Genomic DNA, 25,078 nt, shown 5'->3' with positions numbered 1-25,078 from the left:
TCTATGCCATTTTGTCTAACACTCCTTCCAGTGTTTTTTTTTTCAAATATTCTTATTTCATAGTCTTTATCTTATCTCCAACAATTTTAACAACCTCAAAATAAGGTGTTCTGATAATTGTTTATGCTACTTGGAGACATTTAACAAAGCCTGGAATACAGATGCTTGGTAAATATTTAAGTGTGAATTTAATATTCACACTTAGAACCCAGTGCCGTGTGAAACGTTGTTTCCCCAGTTCATCGCCATTTACGGGGAATAGTTTACATCTGAGAAATCTACCACAGGGGAAGGCAATCCCTTCTCACTGTTAATTTTCATGCCATGAAACAAGGGAGGTAGGATAATCTTTTCAAGGGCAAAATTTCAAATGCAAAATAAGAGAAATTATTGAGAACTAAAAAAAGTATTAGAAGAAAAAAACTCAAGAATGGTGTAGAAGGTGTCAAAGAAGTGTTGTAGACAGGAAGCTAAAAGTAAGTAAAAGATGAGATCCAAACACCAGAAATTAAGAAAACTTGCAATCATTCCATTCTTGATGACAGAAATGGACAGAAATCATCATTTTTTAAATGGCAAAACTGAATTGAAAGTGATTTCTGGAAGAATAGCCACTTGAGGAATTCATCTTTTATTACAAGGGCAGGAATGAATTTTACTTTAGTTTAATTTCTCTAATCTTTGGATGATTTCTTTAATCTGCTTGAATCTGCGTCGTGAAGATTTTCAGCTCAAGGCGAAGAAGCTGCAGAACTCCTCTACGGGACAGGGCACGCTGTGAGCTGCTTCACTCCTGCGTCCTATCATCGTATTTTCTTCACTTGGGAAGTCCTGAAGGCCTCATGAGTGCGACAGCCACAGGGATGGACCGTGCGAGCACCGACAGTTGCAGAAGCCATTGTGGAGAAGTGAGAAGAGGAGATAGGACCAACCGCGGACACCGCAGCTTCGAGACGGCATTCCTAAGCCCCAGGCCAGATCCAAGGGCAGCCGTGGGGGCTGGGATGGAAATGAGCGGTGTCAGGAGACAGGAATCTACCCCCATACTTGAATGTACACATAAAGGAAAACAGAGAAAAGTAGGAAGTCGAGGAGGTAAATTGGCAGTGCGTTCAACATTCTATTTTAAAGGTAAAACAAAGCTGGTCAAATTAATTAGGTGTGAGGACATCCAGATGATAAGGCGAGTGTACTAGAGGTCTGATGGCAAAAACAGATTATGGAGAGTTAGTGCAGGCAATAAGATAAGAAAAGTCAAATTAAAAATCAAGTATGACAGAATAAGTTGTTGAGATTTTAACTTGTGTTTGGTTTTCCTTTATCCCTCTTCCTCTCCCAGGCATTCTGCCATTTTTTTGACTCAGGAATATTTGTTAATGGGCAGAGACAGAAACCTGAAGTTGATTCATGGTTGAAACCCTGCAAAGGACAAGATTTCGGATGTAAGCATGCTTCCCCAGAAGTATTACCACGTAAGCAGCATGGGACTGCAAAAATCCAGGTGGTATGTGTCCTGAAATAGACACTCTTAGAAAGCAACTTAAGGAAAACAATTAACAATTAGCATATGCAATTGCTTCAGAAATATAGACCAGACAATAAAATCACAAAATATAATTTTTATGATGTTGAAATACTCCATTACAAAATTCAGAATAATGTCATTCCTTATTAATTTGCTATCATGTTCTAACATATTTTTCTACTATTTTTATCTTTACTTTCTGATCACATCTTCATAAGACATGTGGAAAGACATCAATCTTCCTCGAGCATGGTTGATTTTTTTTTTAAATATTGATAGCCTGGAAAAATTTACTAAAGCCATTATAACTTGTGTTATATAAATTTTAGAATTGCCAAACACATGAAAATATCAAGTACTTTAAGGGCTGTAGGACTCCAGGGCATGCCCAGCTTCCTCATTCAAGGACTAAGAATGTACTCTCCAGTAATAGTTTACCCTGGATGGCTTCATTTTGGTGACATATTATGATTTTATACTATTTTAATATCAAATTTTGTTTCATTTAGAAAGAAATTTAAGCAGTGAAATTCTGATAAATTCTGTTTTGCATGATCTCTGTCAAAGGAAATGTATATTGCAATTAAAATTATACACAATAGATGTTATACTTCATGTGTCAAAATTATCCTGCCATATAGAACAACTGCAAATGCTCTGAAGAAAATTGTACGTTTTCTCTGAAGGTTCCAGTTTGGATAGTAAATGAAAGCGGGGAGGTTTGGAAGAGGAATTAAAATTTCAGCGTCGTTTTGGCCCAGGTGAGTTTTACATGGTTTCAGCCTAAGAACAAGTTGCATTTGTTGTGTCGTGCTGGGCAATGAAACCCCAAAAGAAACCTTTTCTATTTCTGGTCTAAGGACCAGAGGACAAAGTCTGGGGCAGACACGGTGACTGGGAAGTGAGGGGGGAGGGTCCTGAGGAGAGAACCAAAACAGGGAGCCCCCGACTCAGTCCACGAGGCCTGCCCACAGCTCAGCCGCACACGTGTGCAGCAGACTCAACAGTTTGCGGCTAAGGCTGAGGGAACTACAGCGCTACTTCCATCATATGGGAGACAGAGTTTGCAATCTGAGACCAATAAAGGTTAATTTCCTGCTAAGCAGAAACAACCCTCTTCAGTGAAATATAACATAATACAGAATCTCAACCAGAGGACATAGAAAATGTCTGGATAACATCCAAAATCACTCAACATATGAAGAACTTTCATTGTCTCTTTCTCAAGGAAAGAGACAATGAAAGGAGGCCAATATAGCAGAAATCATCTTACACGTGGAATTATTATACAAGGAACTTAAAATAACTTATAATGATGATCATTGAGATAAAGGAAAATAATTTTGTAATAAATGAAAGGTTGTGGTATTTCAGATGATAAACAGAAACTGTAAAAAGAATGAAATAGAAATTTAAAATGTAGCATGTGAGATTAAAAAAAAAATTCCCAAACCTTACAGCAGAATGGAATTGAAAGAACCTGTAAAATTGAACATAAATTTTATGAAAATTACTTTAAGAAAAGAATATAGATATTGAAGTAAAACCGGGAGGGTTGCATATACAGTACTACAATAAATTTTTTTAAAAATCCATTGACCTGCACAGTCAACACTAAGTTAAATCATTAAATTATTAGTATAATTTAAAAAATGATCCAAAGTTTTTAATTGCCTCCATGTAAATAGAAGTACATCAGTAATCGCACTAAATGTGAAAGAATTACCACTCCGATGAAAAGCAGAGGGGGCAAATAAATAAGAAAGACCTAACTGTGTGTCATTCACATCTACTCTCCTTACCCCAGGGACAGAAGGCAGCAGCAGTGCTGTGTGGCGTTTGGAGAGAGGAAGATGCAGCATCTCCCACACTCTTCTCCCATGGGCTTGGCCCCGGGGGCCCTGAAGCAGCCCCACCGGAGAGAGCCTGGGGCGGCCTGCAGAGAGGGTTAGCGCAAGCCTTCAGAAACTTCACCCCAGCCCCAAGCCCCCAGCTCACACCCAGAGGAATGAAGAGGAGCTTTGACTTGCCAAGTCCTATGCAGATTTCAAATTCATGACAAGAATATCCAAGGAATATGCTGCTCAAAATTATGGCAAAAGAAAATCTTATTTAGATGTAAAACAAGCAAACACAGAATTTGGCGGCAGCAGATCCGCTACAAGAAATAGCAAAGGTGCTGCAGACCGGGGGAGAGGGGGTGGGGGTGGGGGGGTGGGGAGTGGGGCGGTGGGGGGGGTCACATCTTCAGGAACAAATAAAGAGTGCCAAAACATTTGAATTTAGTTTATAGAACAAAATTATAATTTTGTGAGTGGAGTATTTATATATGTAGATGTGCTACATTCTTTTTGAATGCTGTGGGTGGGGCCCACAGTTCATTCTTTTTCCATGTGTCTGTCCCGTTACTGCAGCACCATTTGTTGATTGTGTGTGTGTGTGTGTGTGTGTGTGTGTGTTTGTGTGTGTGTGTGTGTGTGTGATTCCCTTGGGAATCAAGTCCGGGTCTCCCACATGGTAGGCGAGAATGCAACCACTGGACTACCACGCATCCCCCAAGATGTGATACTTTTGCTAATTATAGAGTAAAGGACTTTCAAAGCTATTTAGAGTTAATATGGGAACATTCTATATTGTACATGAAGTTTGACAATATTACTTCTAAATAAACTATGAAAATTAAAGAATTCATATTATAATCCCTAAAGCAGTCAGTAAAAATCAAGTGCAGAAGTATAACTAAAAATACAGTACGTAAGTTAAAATGAAATTTAAAATAAATCACGTAATCTAAAAGAATTGAGGAAAGGGGGAACAGAGAAAAAGAAAACAGAGGTGACAAACTGAAAGTAATTAATAAAATGTTAGGCATAAATAGAACCATATCAGTAATTTTTTTAAATGTGAAAGAATTATCATTCCAATGAAAAGCAAAGAGGGCCAGAAGGAATAAATAAGGAAGACCTAACTATATGCTATTTACATTTACTTTAAACATAAAAACCCAAATAGATTTAAAACAAATGAATCATACAAAAAGATATACCTTGAAAATAGTAGTGTAAGAAAGATTGATGGGGTGTATAAACATCAGACAAATTTGTCTGTAAGACACGGATATTATTTTATAATAACAGTGTCAGCTCATCAGTCTTAAAAACTCTAAATGTGTATGCGTCTAATGACAAAACCTTCAAATACATGAAGCTAAAATTAACTTCTTGAATTAAAATACACAATATAAAATCTTCACATTACTGTAGGTAATTTTACCAGCCTTTTCTCAGCAATTGATAGAACATTAGACAAAGCCTCCAAAAAGGCATGGATAATCTCAGCGCTGTCAGCTACAGTGATTAAATTCATATTTTGGAATGTTTCGCTCAACAACTCCAAGGTACACATTCTTTCCAAAGAAGGTAGTACATTCACCAAAGTAGTACATAAGCTGGGTGAAAACCAAGCTTCAATACATTTAAAAGGCTGAAATACAGAGTATACTAATAATTGATCCAAGTAGAATTAAATAGAAAATCAATAACACTAAGGAATCAGGAAATTCCTAAATAATTAGAAATTAAGCAGCACACATCTAAATTATCCATGGGTCAAAGGAGAAATCACAGGGAACTTTAAAAATATTTCAAACTGAATGATAATGAAAATATGATATATTCAAAGAAGGACTTAGACATATTTAAAGCTTTAAATTGTTATATTAGAAAAAAGTTCTGAAGGTCTTAAGTATTCCTTTAATATGCTAGAAGTGTACACCTAAATAAGCAGGAATAAAGTTATAGTAATGATAATAGCACAATGCAAATAAAGGAGAAAACAGAAATATTAGTAAAGCCAAAACTTATTATATGAACAGATTAATAGAGGTGATAAACCCTGTTTAAAGTGATCAGTGGAGAGACAGAATCAGAGAAACATAAATTGGCACCATCAAGAAAGAGATCCTCCTGACATTAAAAACATAACAAGGGAAGGCCATAAACAGCTTTAAGCCAAAAGGTAGCTATCTTAGATAAAATGGACAATTTCCTTAAAAAATACGACTTCCAAAAATCGGCACAAATGAATCCATATACCCCAACTGATTTCAATTCAGATCCAGTATCTGTTGGTAGAAATGACCAAATTGAATGTATATGGAAAAGCAAACGACCTAGGGAAGCAAAGCCTCTGTGGAAAAGGAGAGGAAGTCCGACACCTGAGGGCCCTGACATCAAATGGAGGCAATGTGGTATTGGTGTGAAACAGACCTATAAGGACGTGAAACATACTCAAGAATTCAGGAAAAGACCCATATTTGTAAGTTAAAGTGGCTTTTAACAATGGTGCCAAGGCAATTCAATGGGGAAACAATATTTTCAAACAGTAGTACTGGAACAACTGGATATTCAGAGAGAAGAAGACAAAGGAAAGAATCTTTGCAACCTTATCCTGGGTATAGAATCCTTAGCTAGGGTACAGAAAAGCACAAAATACAAGAGAAAAATTGATAAACTGGAATTAAAATTTAAAAATTGACTCTGTAAATGACAATATTAAGAGAATTAAAAGATAACGCCCTGGGAAAAATATTTACAATACACTTATCAGAAATTGGTCATGGTTTGTGAGTACATTACAACTCAATTTGCATATGACAAGCCACCTAAATAACAGACAAAAGATTTAAATTATCACTTCACAGAATATGGCGTATGAATGATCAATGAGCATGAAAATGTCCTCAACAGTATTTGTCAACAGGGAAGCATGAATTAAAACTACAATGAAACACTGCTATATTCCCAACTGAATGGAAAAAATAAAGAAGACCAGTAATATCGAGTGTTGCGGGGGATGGAAAAGAATACACTGCTATTGGGAATGTAATTGGCACACCCATTCTGGAAAACTGTGGTCATTTATTAACTATTCAGCATAACTCTACTGCATGGTCCAGCCTTCCCACTACTAGGAATTTATCAGAAAAATAAGAATACATAGACAAACATTAAAAAATCAGACACAAAGTTCACAAATATCATACATATATGTGCATACATACATTATTTCATATAATATGCATAATTCCACAAAAGCATAATTCTAGAAAAGACAATACATAATTTATAAGCAAAGAGATCACACTTGGCCTGGAGGTGAGAACAGCAGGATCAATGAACTGCATGGAGTCTGAGGAAACTTTTGGGGAATGACACAAATGACACAAATGGTGATAATGAATGTTAATCTACACCTATAAAAATGGCTGCTGTTGAATATTTTAAAGTATACCTCGATGAAGGTGATTTAAATACATGTTCAATGGCTGGTATGGGAAAATTATTACAATTGTGCACTCACATTGTTATTCATTACTGCATGTTCAGATGTGGTTCTGATGGGACAGAATCTCCATTCCGTGCATCAGAGAGAAGTGAATTCTCTGCTCACAGTTTTACACATCTGATTCTTAGCTGTGTAATCTAAGGCCTGAGGCATCTCAAGCCTCACTTCTCATCTGCTACCCACCAACTTCCTTCCCCAGACAGCCTGTGGAACAGTTTGGCCTTGTACCTTTTTGTCCTTGACACCTGCTCTCTCATGATGCTGGGTGTATTGACGTAGTAAGTGGAAACGGTGTTTCTGGAAATCATGCATAAATGTGATGCTCTGCTATTACTTAACTGCACAGGGAAGTGACCACAGAGACCACGAACCAAAACCACATGGGGACTCACCCTCACCTTCCTTTATGATGCCTTCCAACACCATCAGATAGAAGGGGCAGCATTTACAAACAAGCACACGTCGTAGTGAGCAGCAAAAGAGAGCTTCACCAACTCCAGTAAAATATCCTGAATTCACAATATATATTTATGTAAATCCTTATAACCATGTTATTATATTGCTAAGGTCAAACAGACCTTGGAAGGGCTCCGGACAAGTGAAGAAACCTGAAGCTTATGTTCCATTAACTACCTGAAAACCCACACCTTGCCTTGTGAATAATCCCGTTCAGCAGAGGACATCAAAGCACAAAGCCCATCAAGTTCAAGGCCCGCGTGGGAGCAGACAACACAAACAGCTGCAGCAGCTACGGTGGGCTAGGAAAGCAGAAGATCTTCTCCCAATTTATGAATGTCACAGAGGCCGCTGAGTCCTTGTTCTGACTCTGACTAGTGAATAAAGTAAGTCTCATTTTCACTAATCTGGGAAGTTGGGAGTTGGATTTCACTTGGTTTATAATATTGTCATAGCACACCCAGGTGTGTGGCTGCAATTGGTGCCCAAAGCACAAGTTATGGATGAAGTAAAATATTTCCTTTCCTTGTGTTAACCAATCCTAGGAACGGATATCATTTCCCCTTCTTCGTTAAATGACATTGCACATAACTGAAAATAACGCTGCTTGCTCCAAGAAATGCCCACTCTTGAAAGATAAGACTGCAAACTAACCAGACAAAATGTACTCAGAGACATTTCAAGCCCCCTTTTCCTCACTGTGCCCGGGCAGGTGGTACAGCATCACCCTTGCCCAATCCAAACCACTTCTCCACCAACACCAGACTCTAAGACCCTAAGACGCTCTCCCCTGACTCCCCTTTCTGAACCAGGACCACAGTTCTGTCAAGGTGAGCTCTCCCTTCCCGAGATGCCTAATCCACGTGGCTTTACTTGATCAACGGTTTTTCTGGTGGACGTTTTGGGAGCTGGTAGTAGGTGCAGGTTAAAACAGCAGACAAGCAAGCGGGAGGGAGAAAGCATCCATGAGAAGTCCCAGCTTCTAAACAGGCATCTCTCCCACTGAGATACGTTTTATGCTTTTCATGGAAGGTGCGCAAGCCAACGGCTTGGCCGCATGGAACCCACAAGTGAAGCACAGAAGTAAAGCCGAGACGTAGGTGGACAGGAACGGCCACTGTGTGCTTCACCTTTCTGTCACATCCAAGGCTACAGTTTTCGAATAAAGGTAAGCAAGGTATGGGCATATGGCTGCTTTTCACGTTCCGTTGTTGGTTAACTCTGTAATTCTTTTTAACTTTCTGTGTTTTAGTTTCCTCGCCTATATAATCACAGTGCTTTCTAGCTTCTAATTATGCTGAAATGATAGTGGAAGACATAATTATAGTTTATAAATCTTATCCAAATATGCAAGAGTCATTTGAAAGAAATGTATGTTAAAACTGAATTAGTATTAAAAAGCCATGACTCTTACTTTCAAAATAATTAATGAAGACACCTTATGCTATGATGAAATGCAGTTTCAATAAGCACAGGAAAAAGGGCTTTTAACTATTTTAATTAAACATTAGATTTTCAGAATGAAAAGAAATCAGTTTTGCTAAACTATTTGTATACCCAAAGAAAATAATTCACAGGCTGAAATTAACTAAAGGTCAAGCATGAAATGAATCAGTTCATAAATACTCATTAGTGCTTTCCAAGTGATTGCATGATAACATTTATGGGTACAGAATTGAATAGTAGAGTTTAAAAATGGAGAGTGTGGGATGATTTAATAATTCATTCCTCCCACATTAATCAGGATTTCTGACAATTTCATCTCTCAAGCACAATTAAATAGTCTTTCCTTTCTTCCTAGTCTTTTCTTTCCTTTGGGAATGAGGCTGCTAATATAATTTTGAACATGCATCTATGTTAATAACTAAAGGGGAAATTGTCATAATTGAAAGGGGAAAATGCTACCTTAAATTAAATTAAAAGGTTTTTTACTTGTTTATACATCATACTTCATTGTTTTCTGTCAATGGAGTAAGTAGTTCCAGAAAACAATGGGTTCTCCAAATGCAATTCATTTATTAGATTCATTATTCCCCCAAGGCTTCCTTTCAGCTTAAAAATTGCAGTTGGAGTTAAGGACATTTGCATATAGATTTGACAAATTAACATAATTGTAGTCTATGTGAAAGGAAATTCTTTTAGGATAGAAAAGCCCTTGAGGAAATATCTCATTTGTGTGACACTGTATACATATATCAATCACAATTACACCAGGCACACACAGAAGCACAATGCAAAGCACTACTTTCTGGAAAAGATCATCGAAATTCAGAACTTAAAGACAATATATCTAGCTACAAAGGATAGAGATTTTTTGCAGATGAGAAAACGGAGGCAAAACAAAGTTGGAAGAAAAGTAAATTTAACCCAGATTCCTATCAGCAGTTCTCTTCATTTTTGGAACAATTTTTGATATAGAGAAAAAAGGAGCAACTTTTGCAGAGAGTTCCCATGTAACACATGGCCCCAAACATGCGCAGTTTCCCCTATTATTAGCATCTTGCACTAATGTGACCATTTGTTGCAATAATGAGCCAATAGTGACACATTTTATTAAGTAAAATCCAAAGATTGCATTGAGGCTCGCTTTTCATTGTAGCATATTATGGGTTTTGACATGCGGACACCATTGTGAATTCACAAGGACAGGGTCACACAGAACAGCTTCACTGTCCTAAAATCCCCTGCACTTGACCTATTCCTCTTTAGCCCCTCTCCTGAATCCTTGGCACCGTGAATATTTTACTGTTGCTATACTCTTGCCTTTCTCAGAACCTTACATCCTATAATTGCATGTATTTAAAGTTCCTCCTTGTCTTATCATGCCTCAATAACTCATTCATTTTTATCACTGAATAATGTGCCACAGCTTGCTTATCTCTCACTTGTTGTTGCTTTCAGTTTGGGGGAATTATAAACAAAGCTGCTAAAAACACCCATGTGCAGATTTTGTGAGGACATAAATTTTGAACTCAATTGGATAAATACCTAGAAGTACAATTGCAGGATTGCATATTAATGCTATGTTTAGCTTGGTGAAAAATACCAATCTCTCTTCCAGAGTGGCTATTCCATTTTGCATTCTTATCAACAATGAATGAGAGTTCCTATTTCTCCTCATCCTCATCAGCATTTGGTGTTGTCATTTTTTTTTTTTTTTGGATTTTAGGTATTAGATATTCTGATAGATGTGTAGTCATATCTCATTGTGTTTAAATTCGCAATTTGTTAAGAATATATGATGAACCTCTTTTCACATCCTTATTTACAACCTGTATATGTCTTTGCTGAGATGTCTGTTCAGATCTCCTGCCCATGTTTAAATTGGATTGTTTTCTTATTGTGTTTTAGAAGGGTTTTTTTTTTTTTTTTGCATATTTTGTATAGAAGTCCTTTTTCAGATATGTGTTTTACAAATATTTTCTCCCAATCTGTAGCTTGTTTTTTTTATTCTTTCTGTCAACCATGCAGGAAAAGTTTTTAATTTTAATAATGTCAGACATCAATCATCATGAATCACACTTTTCTGTTGTATCTAAAAACTCATCAGAAAACTATGATCAGAAAATAAACCTCCCAGTGCTACCCCCACGGGAGCGCGAGGGAGGAGATCTCGTGAGGTTGGGCCGTTCACGGAGCGTTTGATGGAGGGGGTACTGCAGTGGAGGTTTCGCTGGGCGAGTGATGGGGTTGGAGCTAAGTCTGACTGGCTTTCCTCGCCGCTCCTCTGCTGTCTCTGGCCGCTTCTGCGTCTGCTTGCTAAAGAAGCTGAACCGGCTTGCGGATTCTCTTCCTTTGAGTTCTTAGGGCCCCACTGGGATGAGAAATATTATTCTGATAATGATCCCCAAAATTTCATTTACAAGTTGGGACCTAGGACTGTTCAGTGATTCTTGTTACTTACGTTGTCCTGTTAAACCAAGGTATTCCTTTAGAAATGAGTTGCACAGTTGAGAAGGCACTTGCTGATGCCAAAGTTCTTGTTGAAAGATTGAGAGATCATGATCATGTAGCAGAATCTCTTATTGAGCAAACCACAGCTCTCAACAAGCGAGTAGAAGCCATGAAGCAGTATCAGGAAGAAATTCAAGAACTTAATGAAGTTGCAAGACATCGGCCATGGTCCACGTTAGTCATGGGAATCCAGCAAGAAAGCAGACAAATCAGAGAATTGCAGCAGGAGAATAAAGAGCTGCGTACATCCCTGGAAGAACATCAGTCTGCCTTGGAATTAATATGAGCAAATATCGAGAACAAATGTTTAGATTATTAATGGCTAGCAAAAAAGATGATCCTGGTATAATAATGAAGTTAAAAGAGCAGCACTCCAAGATTGACATGGTACATCGTAACCGCTCCGAAGGATTCTTCCTGGATGCATCTCGACACTTCCTTGGAGCACCTCAGCATGGACTGGAGAGGAGACTCTTGGAAGCAAATCAGAATGAATGACAAGCACATGTTGACCAGATAACTGAAATGGCAGCAGTAATGAGAAAAGCAATTGAAATTGATGAGCAGCAAGGTTGCAAGGAACAGGAACGAATATTTCAACTTGAACAAGAAAACAAAGGCTTGAGAGAGATCCTTCAAATAACCCGAGAATCATTTTTGAACCTTAGGAAAGACGACGCATCAGAAAGTACATCTTTGTTGGCATTAGTGACCAACAGTGACCTGAGTCTGAGGAAGAGCTGAAGAGCTTCTTACTGAGCTCCAGATAGTCACTAGGACTTGCCTTCTCAATTAATTAATTAATAGAAAATTCAATCTCTATTAACGCTTGGTTTTATTTTTTATATATACTGTGTACAGTACACTGGCAGTGACATGTTCAAGCAATAGCAACAAAAAAATGTGTACCTAATGGCCATAGACTTTATTCCAAAGTATAATTAAAATATAAAAACTGAGCCCTTGTTAATGGGTGAACAGATGAAAGGTTTTGACAATTACTGCTTAATATATCAAGAACTTTCAGAAGCACTGTTGGCGTTCGGTATGATACTTGGATAAACTTGAATATTTCCAATAAACATTTGGAAATTTGTAGAATTAATCCATGTTAAAAATATAAATTGTGCCACCATTTTGTGAATGGAATATCTATACTAAACCTGATGCTTCCTTGTGATGTTAAAAGTTAGCAAATGGCTTAGGCACCATGAGACGTCACCTTTCGTGATTGCCTGTGTGTGTTCCGCTTAATTAAATTTTTGTCAAAGAACATTCAGTTTAAGAGACTGTAAGAATATTCTATATGCACTGTACCCAAAAGAGGTTAATTTTTGCTAACTTACTATAATTGATACTTAGCTAATAATTGGCAGTGACTTCCTTAAGAATATGAACTATTTCAGGAATGAAAGAGAAGGAATGCTACTTTCTAAGAAAGAAGATTATATAAGAGGCATATTAGTAGGTTAAACTACTTTGAAAGAATATTTGATTCCAAATCAATAATGAAAATAAAAATTTTCTCTTCTCTGGTTGATTTTTAAGAATATATATTTCATTTAGCTTCACTGAGTTGAAATGTTTGATATGGTAAGTTAGATATGGTAATTTCAAAGTGAATTGGGAATTCCCTTGACCTTGACTCTTATTTAAAATAATTACTCTTAAGTAATAATAATGATAAAAAGTAAATTATAATTCCAGGGTTTTTTTTGTATCTATTTTTGAGTTCTGTTTGGTCCTCATAACTTTTAAGATTTTTCCTACAACTTTCCAGATGAAAGAAGAAAAAAATATGTGGATTTAGAAGTATTTTATTTTGTTTTTTTAAAACAAATATCCAATATATAAATTTTTTAAGGGCCACCAAATACAGAAATGCACTTTAACACCAAGTGAAATCTGTTTTTTTTTTCATTTTGTGATGAATGGAATAAAAGGATAAAAGGAAAATGCCAAGCTTAAATATAATATACTCATTTATATTAAATATGTAAAACTAGCACATACATAGTAACTTTCATGTATAATTTCATATAGTACTAAAATTCGATCCAACTTTTCACTTCAGAATATTTCTATCTTAAGGGATAGAAATGGGAAAAAATGGGTGAACAGTGCTGATTGAATAGAAAAAGACTAATGGCCTAAACATTAAATGTATTTCTTTTCACATTCAAAAGCCTTCAATGACAGTATTTACTTTTAAACTTTTCTATTGGTTTTTGAGAAACTGTTCCTTAATTTGATGGCCTAGTCATTGAAATAGCCCTTATTCTAAATCAGAATTAAAGAAAATAAGCCACACAGTTTAGATTAAGTTTGAGGCAGTTCATTGAGGCAGGTGTACTGTAAAACATTACTTGATAATTATTTTTATAAACAAGTTGAGTTAACACATTCTTGGTCTTCTTGCTTGGATATAATTTTAAGGTTTTCATGCTTAAAGACATTTACTTTGTAATATAATAACAATTTCCCATCCCTTTTTTTTTTTTTAAGCGGAAGCTTAAATTTATGTTTGGGAGTATTATGTACTAGCATAGGAACCTATTTTATCAATAAAGATGAGTGATTAAAAAAAAAGAAAAGAAAACTATGATCACCAGAGAAGAAAGTATTTTAGAAGTTTTATACTTTTGCATTTCCACTTAGGTCTATAATCCCTTTGAGTGAATTTTTTGCGTATAGATGTCCGAATATTCTAGCACCATTTACTGAAAGACCATCTTTTCTTTATTGAATTGTGTTTGCTCCTTGTCAAAGATCAGTTAGCCATGTTTGTGTAGGTGTATTTCTGGGCTCTCTATTCTGTTCCCTCTGCCTGTTTGCCTGTCCTCACACCGACTCTACCCTGTGCTGATCACCGTGCCTTTAGAATAACTGTCGAACGTCTCTAATTTTGCTCTCCAGCCCTGTCCTGCCCATTCTGGACTTTTCTCCTTTCCATATAAACTTCAGAATCTGCTTGTTGATATCTGTCAGATCACTTGCTGGGATTTTTATTGGAATTGCCGTGAATATATATAGATTCAAGAATTGACAATACCGAGTTTTCCTATCCATGAATATGGACTATCTATTTGTTTAGCTCCTTGACATTTTTTGCCAGTTTTGCAATTTTTGTTACATATTTATATATATTTATATTCTCTACACATTTTGTTAAATTTATGCCTATATATTTAAGTTTTGCTGTTGATGTAAATGGTAATGTATTATTAATTTCAAACTTTAATTGGTTATTGATGACATATAAAAAAAAGAATAGACTTTTGTATATTAACCTTGTATCCTGCAACCATAGTATAATTGCTTATTAATTCCAGGGATTTTCTTCAAACCATTCCCCATCATCCCTCAGCAATTTTTCTAAGTGTTCTCACAGTCGTTGGACACAGCACCTCACATTTTAGTAAGATGGTCTTGCCTGTGACAGCCTGTATTTGTCTTTCGCTCCAGATTTTGCAGGGGTGACTTGCCTCATGATGCCGGTTTTCTAATGGTTCTAAGAAAAGTCATTAACTTTTGGGTTTTTTTCAGTTTTTTTTCTTACAGGCTGGAACTCCCAAGTCTCTTTTCACTATCCCTATTTTTATTTACTGATGGAATTTAAAATATTAGATTTGGGATAAGAAAGCATTTCAAGGAAAAATATAGCCCACTTGTGCTGGTCTGAAGCTGTTGTGTGCTCCCCAAAAGCTGTGTTCTTTTAACCCAATCTTGTGGGGCAGACCTATTGTGGGTGGGACCTCTTGATTTGCTTATTTCCATGGAGATGTGGCCCCACCCATTCAAGATTGGTTTCATCCTTCCTTAGAGCCTTGTATGAGCAAGAACTCAGAGCCCACACAGAGAGCAGAGAGATGAAACCGCAGCGTGTTTGTTTGGAAATGCAGAACCCAACAGGAGTGCCAAGAATGCTGGAAGCTGAGAGGATCATTTGAAAACAGCCAGGAGAGGCCATTAGATGTGGCCGAGTGCCTTCCCATGTGAGAGAGAAACTCCGGACATGATCCCCCCTTCTTGAGTACGATATCCTTTCATTCATGCCTTACTTTGGACATTTTCACAGTCTTAGAACTGTTGTAAATATGTAACCTAATAATTCCCTATATAAAAGCCAATGCATTTCTTTTAAAAACCAATCCATGCAATAATGTATATTGCATTCTGGCAACATTAGCAAACAGAAACCCTGTCTTCGTCCATTAATGCTTCTGAAGGAATACCAACTGGTTTACCCCAGATCACATGTCCCCACATATTTTCAAAGAATAGAGTTTCATAACCTTTTCAATAACTTCAATTTATGCATTGCAATATTAACAGATTTTAGTTTTCTCTTGTGTCTAATACAAGTCATTCTTGAAGTAAAATTTTGGCTTTCATACCTTTTGAGATGCTACCCAACCCATAAATAATCTCCATAAAATATTGAAAATATTTAAATATTTTCAAATTCCAATTGCCATATACTCTGCTACAGATAAAATCACTATAATTCCTTTACCTTTCTCTTAAATAATATTTTCTGAAAGTATCAATGATTAGTTTTCTCACCTCTTGAATTGTTTCTAAATTTTTATTGCCAAATCTAGTTTAACTATTATAATATGAACCTGGCAATAAACCAGTTCAGTATCAGATTTTTTAAGTGGAAGTATCCTGCCACTGATACATGAGATAGTATGCACTACTTGATGATGTATAGAACTTCATGAGTATGGCACTCAAATTTCTCAAATTTAGAACATCTGTCAAGGACATTCTATTTTAAAGATCTATCTAAAGATAGATCTATCTAAAGATCAGACAGTTTAGAAAAAAACAAATGTTCATATATTTATTTTTAAGAGAAACGTCTGTTCCATTGGCAATGAAAATCCTTCCTGGCTTAAGTTTATACTTTCAAAAAACTCTATTGAGACAATCACTTGATCCTACTAATGAAATAGATTGAAAATAATGATTTGTGGCAACTTATTGGCAATGTGCATCTGCCCAGGTTTGAATCATTTTAAAGATGAGGAAAGAAAGGGAAAGAGTTCTCCTTCCCTCTGCAGTCAGAGAACATAATTTCCTATTCCTTGGATGCTTAGCTCTAAAGCTAAACTCACACATCAGAACAGGAGTCTTTAAACATGTTTCACATTCAAACAGTTTAACCAAGAGTCGTGATAAATAACATTGGAAATAGAAAACTCTGCAACGTTTTTTCAGATCACTTAGCTCTCTTTAATATGACTGGCTGACCATGTAAGCACCACACCTTGGTGAGTTTGTGAATTCACAAATGAGTTCACAAATGAGGTATGAGTTCCCAGATGAATTATGACTGTTCATGACCATAATGGAAAGTGGACATCTGCTGTCTTCACTCTTCAAGTGCAAAACCATCATGTCTTACATGGATTCTGCTTGATTTAGTCAGAGGAGAAGAACCACCATGGGTGCTGCAGAAAAGGGATTTATTACAGAGCTTGGACACAACGGGGGGTCCTTGTGAAAGTGAAGGTCTGAAAGGAGGAGCTGGAGGATCTTAGAAGGAGCCACCAGTCCGCTTCCCCGCAAAGTCCAGTGCGTCCAGCTGCTGTAGACCCAGTGGGGACATCGGTGGAAACCTTTTCTTTGTGTATCTGCTGCCCCTGTGGATCTACGGCCACCAGCGGATGGTGGGTTAGAAACACTGTGGGCCATGAGGACCAGCTGTTGGGAGTAAGACCAGGGCACGGCATGGAGGGGAGTGACGATGGACCGGAATCTTCTATGAACCTCTGCGCTGGCTGTTCCCGCATTTGACCATAAGATACCTCCAAGGATTATAGGCTGTTGGCAAACTTCCTCCTTCTGAATCTTGCTCAAGTTTGCCTTTGCCTAGCCACAGGATTTGGTGTGGACGTTCTTGGAAATATAGTTCTTAGTTGTCAAGTTGACACAGCAGAGTCTTCCAAAAACCTTATACACATGCAGAGCAAAATATCTTTTGTTGTTTCTTCCAGTCTTTCTATTTATTAATTTTCTACCAAGTGGAAGAGTGAAATCAGAGTGATACCACCAAAAAAATAAGCAAAAACTTTTATTTAACCAAAATAAAAATAATAGGGCATGCCACAGTGGCTCAGTGGCAGAGTTCTTGCCTGTCATGCCGGAGATCCGGGTTTGATTCCCAGTGCCTGCCCATGCAAAAATAAAAATAATTGCAAGGAAAAATAATATATTCTTCTGCATCTTATTCTTTACATGATGTATCATATGTGGTCATAAAACTGCTAGAGAAGACAGAGAAAGGACTTGAAATCAAGAGACACTTTGCTCCTTACAGGAATAGTGTGTGCCTGAGACATGCAGTCTGATCATGTTGAAATCTATGCTAGAGGCTGAGTACCATATTAGCTTAACCCATATATGATCAGTTTTATGAACACTGTACAAATCAAGTACTCCTAAAAATGAATCAGCAGATGTCTGATGGCTGTTTTTATGTTTTTGAGCTGTAGGGTTAAGAAAAACAGTGTGACCAAGACACTTCCAAATCTCTTGAATTTTATTGATTATTAACATCCATTACAAGCACAACACTACATCAGATAGACAAGGAAGCATAGATTTCACTAAGACTCAGCAATCCTCTATACATTAAATACACGCAAATAAAAAATAGAGAATTGTACATTTATAATAAAATTTTGAGTGAGTGAATATTGATGTTATAAAGGTATATTTATGTGGTAAAAAAAGTGATTCATTAATTGCATTATTAAAGAATTGCTAATCTCGAGAAATTTATTTTTTTATCTGAGGGAGTGTTGTGGGAAAAGTGAGCTGATTAGATGATTAAGAATTAGTATTCTGACAATTTTGAGATGGTAGGCTGAATACTGTAAGAAATTAGAGTCAGACAAATATGTATTGATTATACTTAGTCATATGCATATTTTATGCAGATTATTATACTGTTTATCTCATTACTTTGAGAAAATTGTTAATTTGCTATAGATTAGTTAACCAAATATTAGAAATATTTTTTTAATGTTATTGATTAATATTGTCTACAGAGAAATGGGCAAATCAAAATGTTCAGCTTCATGAATTTTCAGTTTGTATACTCCACTTTCCTCACTTTTAGTGGCATAGATTAGCTTTATAATTAATTAACTGGCTCATTTAATTTTTACTTTATATAAATATATATGTATATCAGAAATATATAATACTCTTTATACTGTTTATATTTATAAACATACGTATATATATCTTACATATATGTCTTGAAGTCAAAAGTATGTACTATGGTTTTCCTTTTGCTTATTTCCCTCAATATTATGTTTGAGAGGTCATCCACATTTGTCTGTGCAGTTGAAATTCATCACTAATTCTCATAATTATGTTGTATTTTATTCTGCAGCCATATTCTAATATAGTTATTGCTTCTTTTGCTGATGGACATGCCATTGTTTCCAGTTCCTAACTGTTATAAGAAATGCTGCTTTGAGCATTCCTGTACAGACTTTTGGTGAGCATGCTTGTGCAGTTGAATTGGGTATTTACTTAGAAATAGAATGGCGATGTCAGCAGGTAAGTGTGTGGTTAGCTGTAGTCAATACCTCTAAGCAACTTTCAAGAGTGGTTATAAAATGACAAATGACATTTTTAATTTGAACTAATTTAATACTAAATTTTACAGAGTTGGAAAAGCAAGGCTTGAGCTATCTTAAGGTATTTCAAATCACCCAAAATTTAAATCTCTGAACTACAAGAGCTCCATCACACTGCTGCTCTCCTTTGTTTTGTTGTGTAAAGTTATATGATTTAACACTAGAACAGAGAACCTATTCCCAAAGACACTTCCCATTGCAGAAGAGAACAGAAGATCCATTAAAAGAGAGCTTACAACATAAAATAAGATGAAAAAATTAAGACCAAATACTTCCAATTCAATAAATAGAAATGAGGTTGAGTCCACATGTTAGAAGTGCCAGCTTGCACAGATGAGTGAGCACCACCCACTGGTGTGGCTTCCCCACTGTAGACGTAGAGAGGAAATGTCAACAATGACCGTGAGAAGGAGCGAAGGGACCTTGAAGTGAGGCTGTCAGGACGCTTAGAATTTTAACTCAGAATTTCATTATAAGTTTAATCATGTGCATATAACATACACCTTTAGCTTTATGTGTGTGTCCAACTACATATGTATATATCGGGGGTTTTTTTTGAGATATGTACATTTATCTTTATTTTTTAAAGAAGTGTGGGTTTACAGAAAAATCATGCAAAAACATACCCATATACTATCCAGTTATTAGCATTGGTGTGATCCATTTGTTATAACTCATGAAAACACGTTTGTAATTGAACTGTGAGCTATAGTCACTGGTTCAATTCAGGACTCACTGTGCTGTGCAGTCTATGGATCTATTTATTTATTTTGGGGTGTGTCCTAGTTTGCTAGCTGCCGGAAATGCAACACACCAGAGACAGATTGGCTTTTAATAAATGGGGATTTATTTTGTTGGTTCTTCAGAGGAAAGGCAGCTAACTTTCCACTGAGGTTCTTTCTTACGTGGAAGGCACAGGATGGTCTCTGCTGGTCTTCTCTCCAGGCCCCTGGGTTCCAACAACTTTCCCCGGGGTAATTTCTTTCTCCATCTCCAAGGGCCCGGGCTGAGTTGCAAGTGCTGAGATGAGGAATGCCAAGCTGCTTAGCAGTGCTACGTTGCAACCTCCCATTTAAGCACCAGCCAATTAAGTCAGACGTCACTCATTGCAGCAGACACGCCTCCTAACTGACTGCAGATGTAATTGGCAACAGATGAGGTTCACATACCATTGGCTTAAGTCCGCAGCAACAAGACTAGGTATGCTCACCTGGCCAAGTTGACAACTGAATCTAACTAACACAGGGTGCATGGTCCAGAAATCGAACCTGGGTCCCCCTCATGGAAGGCGAGCATTCTCCCACTGAGCCACCCATGCACCCTATTTATTTATCTTTTAATAGTTTATTCACACTCCAGAAAATCCAAACTGAGTGTACAATCAATGATATAATCACATAGTTCTGCATTCACTGCCACAATCTAAATGAGAACATTGCCATTTCTCATACTTCTCCTTTATATCCCCTTGTTATTGACATTTAGCCTTGATATATTACCTTTGTTATAATGAAGGGATATTAAAATGTTGCTGCTAATATAGACTTAAGTTTCTTTTGCATTAATTGCATTTTCCCATACACCACTGCATTATTAACACTTTTTAATAGTGGCGTACATTTGTTCTAGTTCATGTAAAATCTTTCTTATATTTGTACAATTATCCACCATCATTGTCCACTCTAGGTTTTGCAGAGTTTTACAGTCCCAGTTTTTATTCTCTAGGTTTCCTTCTGGTGACACACATGACCCAAATCTTCCCTTTCAACCACACTCACACTCAACTTTTTACATTTAAATATTACACTTAAAAATATTGTGTTACCATCACACAGCATTGTGCTATGTGATGGTGCATTCATTTCTAAACCTTTACAGTCAACCTTATTAAACATTCTGTGATCCTTAAGCATCAATCACCCATTGCTGCCCTCTTTCTACTTCCTAATAATCTATGCTCTCGAATTTGACTCTCAGAGTTTGCTCAGAATAGTTCATTTTAGTGGAGCCATACAATAGACAAATGCCTTTTAATTCTCAGAGGTAGTAAAATGATAGAGTAAGCATCTGAGCCCAGGTGTCCTGGTTGCATGTCCAGTTGCAATGAATCGAGACTGAAGGGTTTATAGTAGCCTGAAAGAAGGGACAGCGATCAGGTCTGGGTAGTGAAAGGGAAGGAAAGACCAGAGTCCAGGGGACAAATGCCCTGAGCTTGTGCAATGACTGAATTGACAGGATGCAGACGACAGAGAAAAGGAGTTCTAAGAAAGGAAGAACCAAGAAGTAGGAAGCCAAAAAATTCAGATGGAGCATGATAGAGAAGGTGTTTCCTTGGGTTCCAGGTGATAGAGACATAATAAAGATTGACTCGAACATTTGCATAGTAGCTAATGCAAGTACTCAGTCAAAGACAGACGCATCTTGTTTGAACTGAACAGACACTCAGATGTTATCTAGGAATTTGTTTTACAGATAAAGGAATTGAGGTTTAAAGAGATTAAATGACTTGCTGAATTCATGTAGATGACAAAATTATGACAAAAATCCCACTAAAGTGGTGAACAACCAGGATCAAGTAATTCACAACCAAATTTCTTACCTTTCCTTCTTGATTGTTCACCTCACACAGGCAGGTTTATGCAGGTATAGCAGGGACCATTGTCACTCATTGCACAGGAAGAAGCATCCTTAACAGAGGCCTTAAAAGGAACATACAAGCATGATACTCCCGTTTACCACAAGGGTCTTTTAGAATGTGACTTGGTGAAAATGACTTTAGTTGAGGAGTGGCCATGGGGATAGAGCAAAACCACGACTGAAGGCGGTATTTAAAATTTGGACAGCAGCAAGAAGAAGCTTTACAATAACATGTTTTGCTTTGAAATAAATAGCCAAATTAAATGCCATCTTCAAATTCAGATGAAAAGGCTCAGTTACCAAGTGGGAGGAGATAATGTAATTTACTTGGAGGTAGATTCCCTTTCTTTTATAATTAAAATTAATTTGTTCCAAGAATCTTTTGTTCTGTGGAGGGAACCATTTTTAAAACAATCCATCTTTATTTTCCCTCAGGCTGATGAAGTATTATAATAATACATCATTAAAGAGACAGCTTTCAGAAATGATGCATTATTGCCCAGTCCTGGGGAAATCAGTGAGGGCGCACAGCTCGGTGAGCCCTGCTAATCTGTGGAGGAGGCGGTGTTTCTGGTGGATGAATTTCTTCAACGTAGGACCGCAGCTTTGGCACATCTGATTACCAATGTGATCCCAAGGGATAAAAATTAACATAGAGAGAGCATAGTGAATCACCAGAAGTAGGAATCTGCGACATTGACAGTGCACAATTATACAGGGGCTTTTAACAATATTGAAGAATGAAGGCAATCCAATTTAACTACAATAAATTTCAAAACTCTCTAATATTTAATTTACTATTGTCATCGCTTGATAGGATTTAGGACAAATCCTGGGAAAATATTGGTTCATCAATTGCAGCCAGAAATATCAATGTTTCATATTTCTAAATGTCGGGGCTCATGTAGAAATCCCGCACATAGAAATAGCGTGATTTGCTACTGAATTAATGTACCAGGAGGCTCAGAGCCCTGTAAATATGGTCTACAGCTGGCCAATATTTAGATTGGATTTGCTTTCTTTTATGTGATTAACGGAAAAAGGACTTTAAGGAGCGGTATTGGATGCACACAGCAGAGTGGTTACAATTAAAGCACGAATTAGCCAGTACACACAAAGCCAAATCAGTAAAGAATCGGTCAGCAAGAAAAAAATATATTTCTAATTGTCTTCTTTATGACCCCATTTGTACAAAACCTCCCTTCTGTGTTCTCTCATTTTCCGGTACAGTGGTCCTCAAAGGTTTTCATGAAATGCTAAATTGCTTGCTATAGTGTATACGAAAGAAAAAGAAAACATGAGAATAAAATCACTAAAGTTTCCTTTCTCTCATTAAATCATCCACTCTGTCTTTCTCTCCCTCTCTCTCTCTCTCTCTCTGTCTTTCAATTAACATCAAAAGTTCACACCCATTTGATCTTGTAGATACATTCTGAATTTTCTTTTTTGAAATGAAGAGTCCGCATCCACTTGGTTTGGTGTTTTTTTGGCAAAAATAAACTTTCATAAATACAACTTATCACAAGATGGGCTGAAGAATTTTGTTTGGAGGAATATTCATAATCAATTTTATACATTAACTGAAAAATTGAGATTCAAACAACTCCTGGAATTACTCCATGAAGTATGATTAATAATAGTTCGGTTGGAAAAGTGAGTGTTATAACAAAGTGTTTAAGGAAAATAATCTCTACTGTGGCTGCTATTCTGCAGTGCTTATGAGCCGTCACTAGAGCGCTAAAAGAACACTAAAATTACTTCAAGATGATCGGTGTCGTTTTAAAGATACACATTTCTAGGCATTTTATTTCATTTCAAAAGGCTGGAGACTGATGTTTTGATCGTTATGTCACCCTCTGTGGAGCCCCTTCCCCTGGGGACCGGGCTCAGGACGTGCTTTCTGGGGCCATGGAAACTGGACGTAGCACCCAGGCCTCCGCTGGACCATGGGCCGAGCTCTGCAGACTTGTCCCCTGCGCCACCCGCGCGCCCCGCTGGGCCATGGGCCGAGCTCTGCAGACCTGTCCCCTGCGCCACCCGCGCGCCCCGCTGGGCCATGGGCCGAGCTCTGCAGACCTGTCCCCTGCGCCACCCCGCGCGCCCCGCTGGGCCATGGGCCGAGCTCTGCAGACCTGTCCCCTGCGCCACCCGCGCGCCCCGCTGGGCCATGGGCCGAGCTCTGCAGACCTGTCCCCTGCGCCACCCGCGCGCCCCGCTGGGCCATGGGCCGAGCTCTGCAGACCTGTCCCCTGCGCCACCCGCGCGCCCCGCTGGGCCATGGGCCGAGCTCTGCAGACCTGTCCCCTGCGCCACCCCGCGCGCCCCGCTGGGCCATGGGCCGAGCTCTGCAGACCTGTCCCCTGCGCCACCCGCGCGCCCCGCTGGGCCATGGGCCGAGCTCTGCAGACCTGTCCCCTGCGCCACCCGCGCGCCCCGCTGGGCCATGGGCCGAGCTCTGCAGACCTGTCCCCTGCGCCACCCGCGCGCCCCGCTGGGCCATGGGCCGAGCTCTGCAGACCTGTCCCCTGCGCCACCCGCGCGCCCCGCTGGGCCATGGGCCGAGCTCTGCAGAGCTGTCCCCTGCGCCACCCGCGCGCCCCGCTGGGCCATGGGCCGAGCTCTGCAGAGCTGTCCCCTGTGCCACCCACACGCCCCACTGGGCCATGGGCCAAGCTCTGCAGACCTGTCCCCTGCACCACCTGTGTGCCCCGCTGGGCCATGGGCCGAGCTCTGCAGACCTGTCCCCTGTGCCACCCGCACACCCCACTGGGCCATGGGCCGAGCTCTGCAGAGCTGTCCCCTGCGCCACCCGCGCGCCCCAGTGACCTGGCCTGGCCCTGCAGCCACCTGACCACCTCAGCTGCACCCCAGCGGGGACCAGACCAGGGTTCACCTCTGCCCATCCCCTTCCCCAGGGGTGCCGGATCTCAGCAAATTTTACCTGAAGGAATCAAGCAGGGGAGCATCATCTTTAGAAGTAATGCCTGCCAACCCCACACAGCTGAGAAGCCATGTGAAAAGAAATCACAGGTGGAAGAGACGGTAGAAAGCATGTTTCCATAAGGACTGGCCCACCAGACCCAGCGCTAGCAGAGGGCGTTGGAAGTAATTTTTTGTCCGTTTACAGAATGTATCACTTAAATGAGAAGTTGTAAAATTACTTGTTGACATGTATAGTTTTATGAGAAACACATGTAAGATAAATTAGCCATTTGACCCACATTAAGAACTCTCCCACTCAAAATTAAAATCTCTCGGTGTTGAACGCATGCTGACAAAATGTGTATCTTGACTGAAGGCATATTCCAATCACTTGCCAACATTTTCAGATTTTCCCTGTAGTGTTTGTGCAGCATTCTCTTGAAACAGAATATGTACGTTACACACGAATGGCATCCATTGTAAATCTGTTGCTTGGATTTACTGGCCGAGGGGACAGAAGCTTCAGCCTAGAGGGACTCCAGCTGAACCTGAGCCTGGGTTCCAGGGGCTGAGAGCC

The 25,078-nt window shown here is 38.5% G+C and overlaps 1 pseudogene; it reads left to right on the top strand.

Annotated features, from left to right (window-relative positions):
- Positions 1 to 11,264: 11,264 nt before the first annotated feature.
- LOC143656759 (FGFR1 oncogene partner 2 pseudogene) lies at positions 11,265 to 12,802 on the top strand (annotated as a pseudogene).
- The last annotated feature ends 12,276 nt before the right edge of the window (positions 12,803 to 25,078 follow it).

The sequence above is a fragment of the Tamandua tetradactyla genome, chromosome 15, assembly GCF_023851605.1.
Source record: "Tamandua tetradactyla isolate mTamTet1 chromosome 15, mTamTet1.pri, whole genome shotgun sequence".
Taxonomy (NCBI): Eukaryota; Metazoa; Chordata; class Mammalia; order Pilosa; family Myrmecophagidae; genus Tamandua; species Tamandua tetradactyla.
Note: the sequence above shows the minus strand (reverse complement) of the source record. Positions and strands in the feature narration are given on the sequence as shown.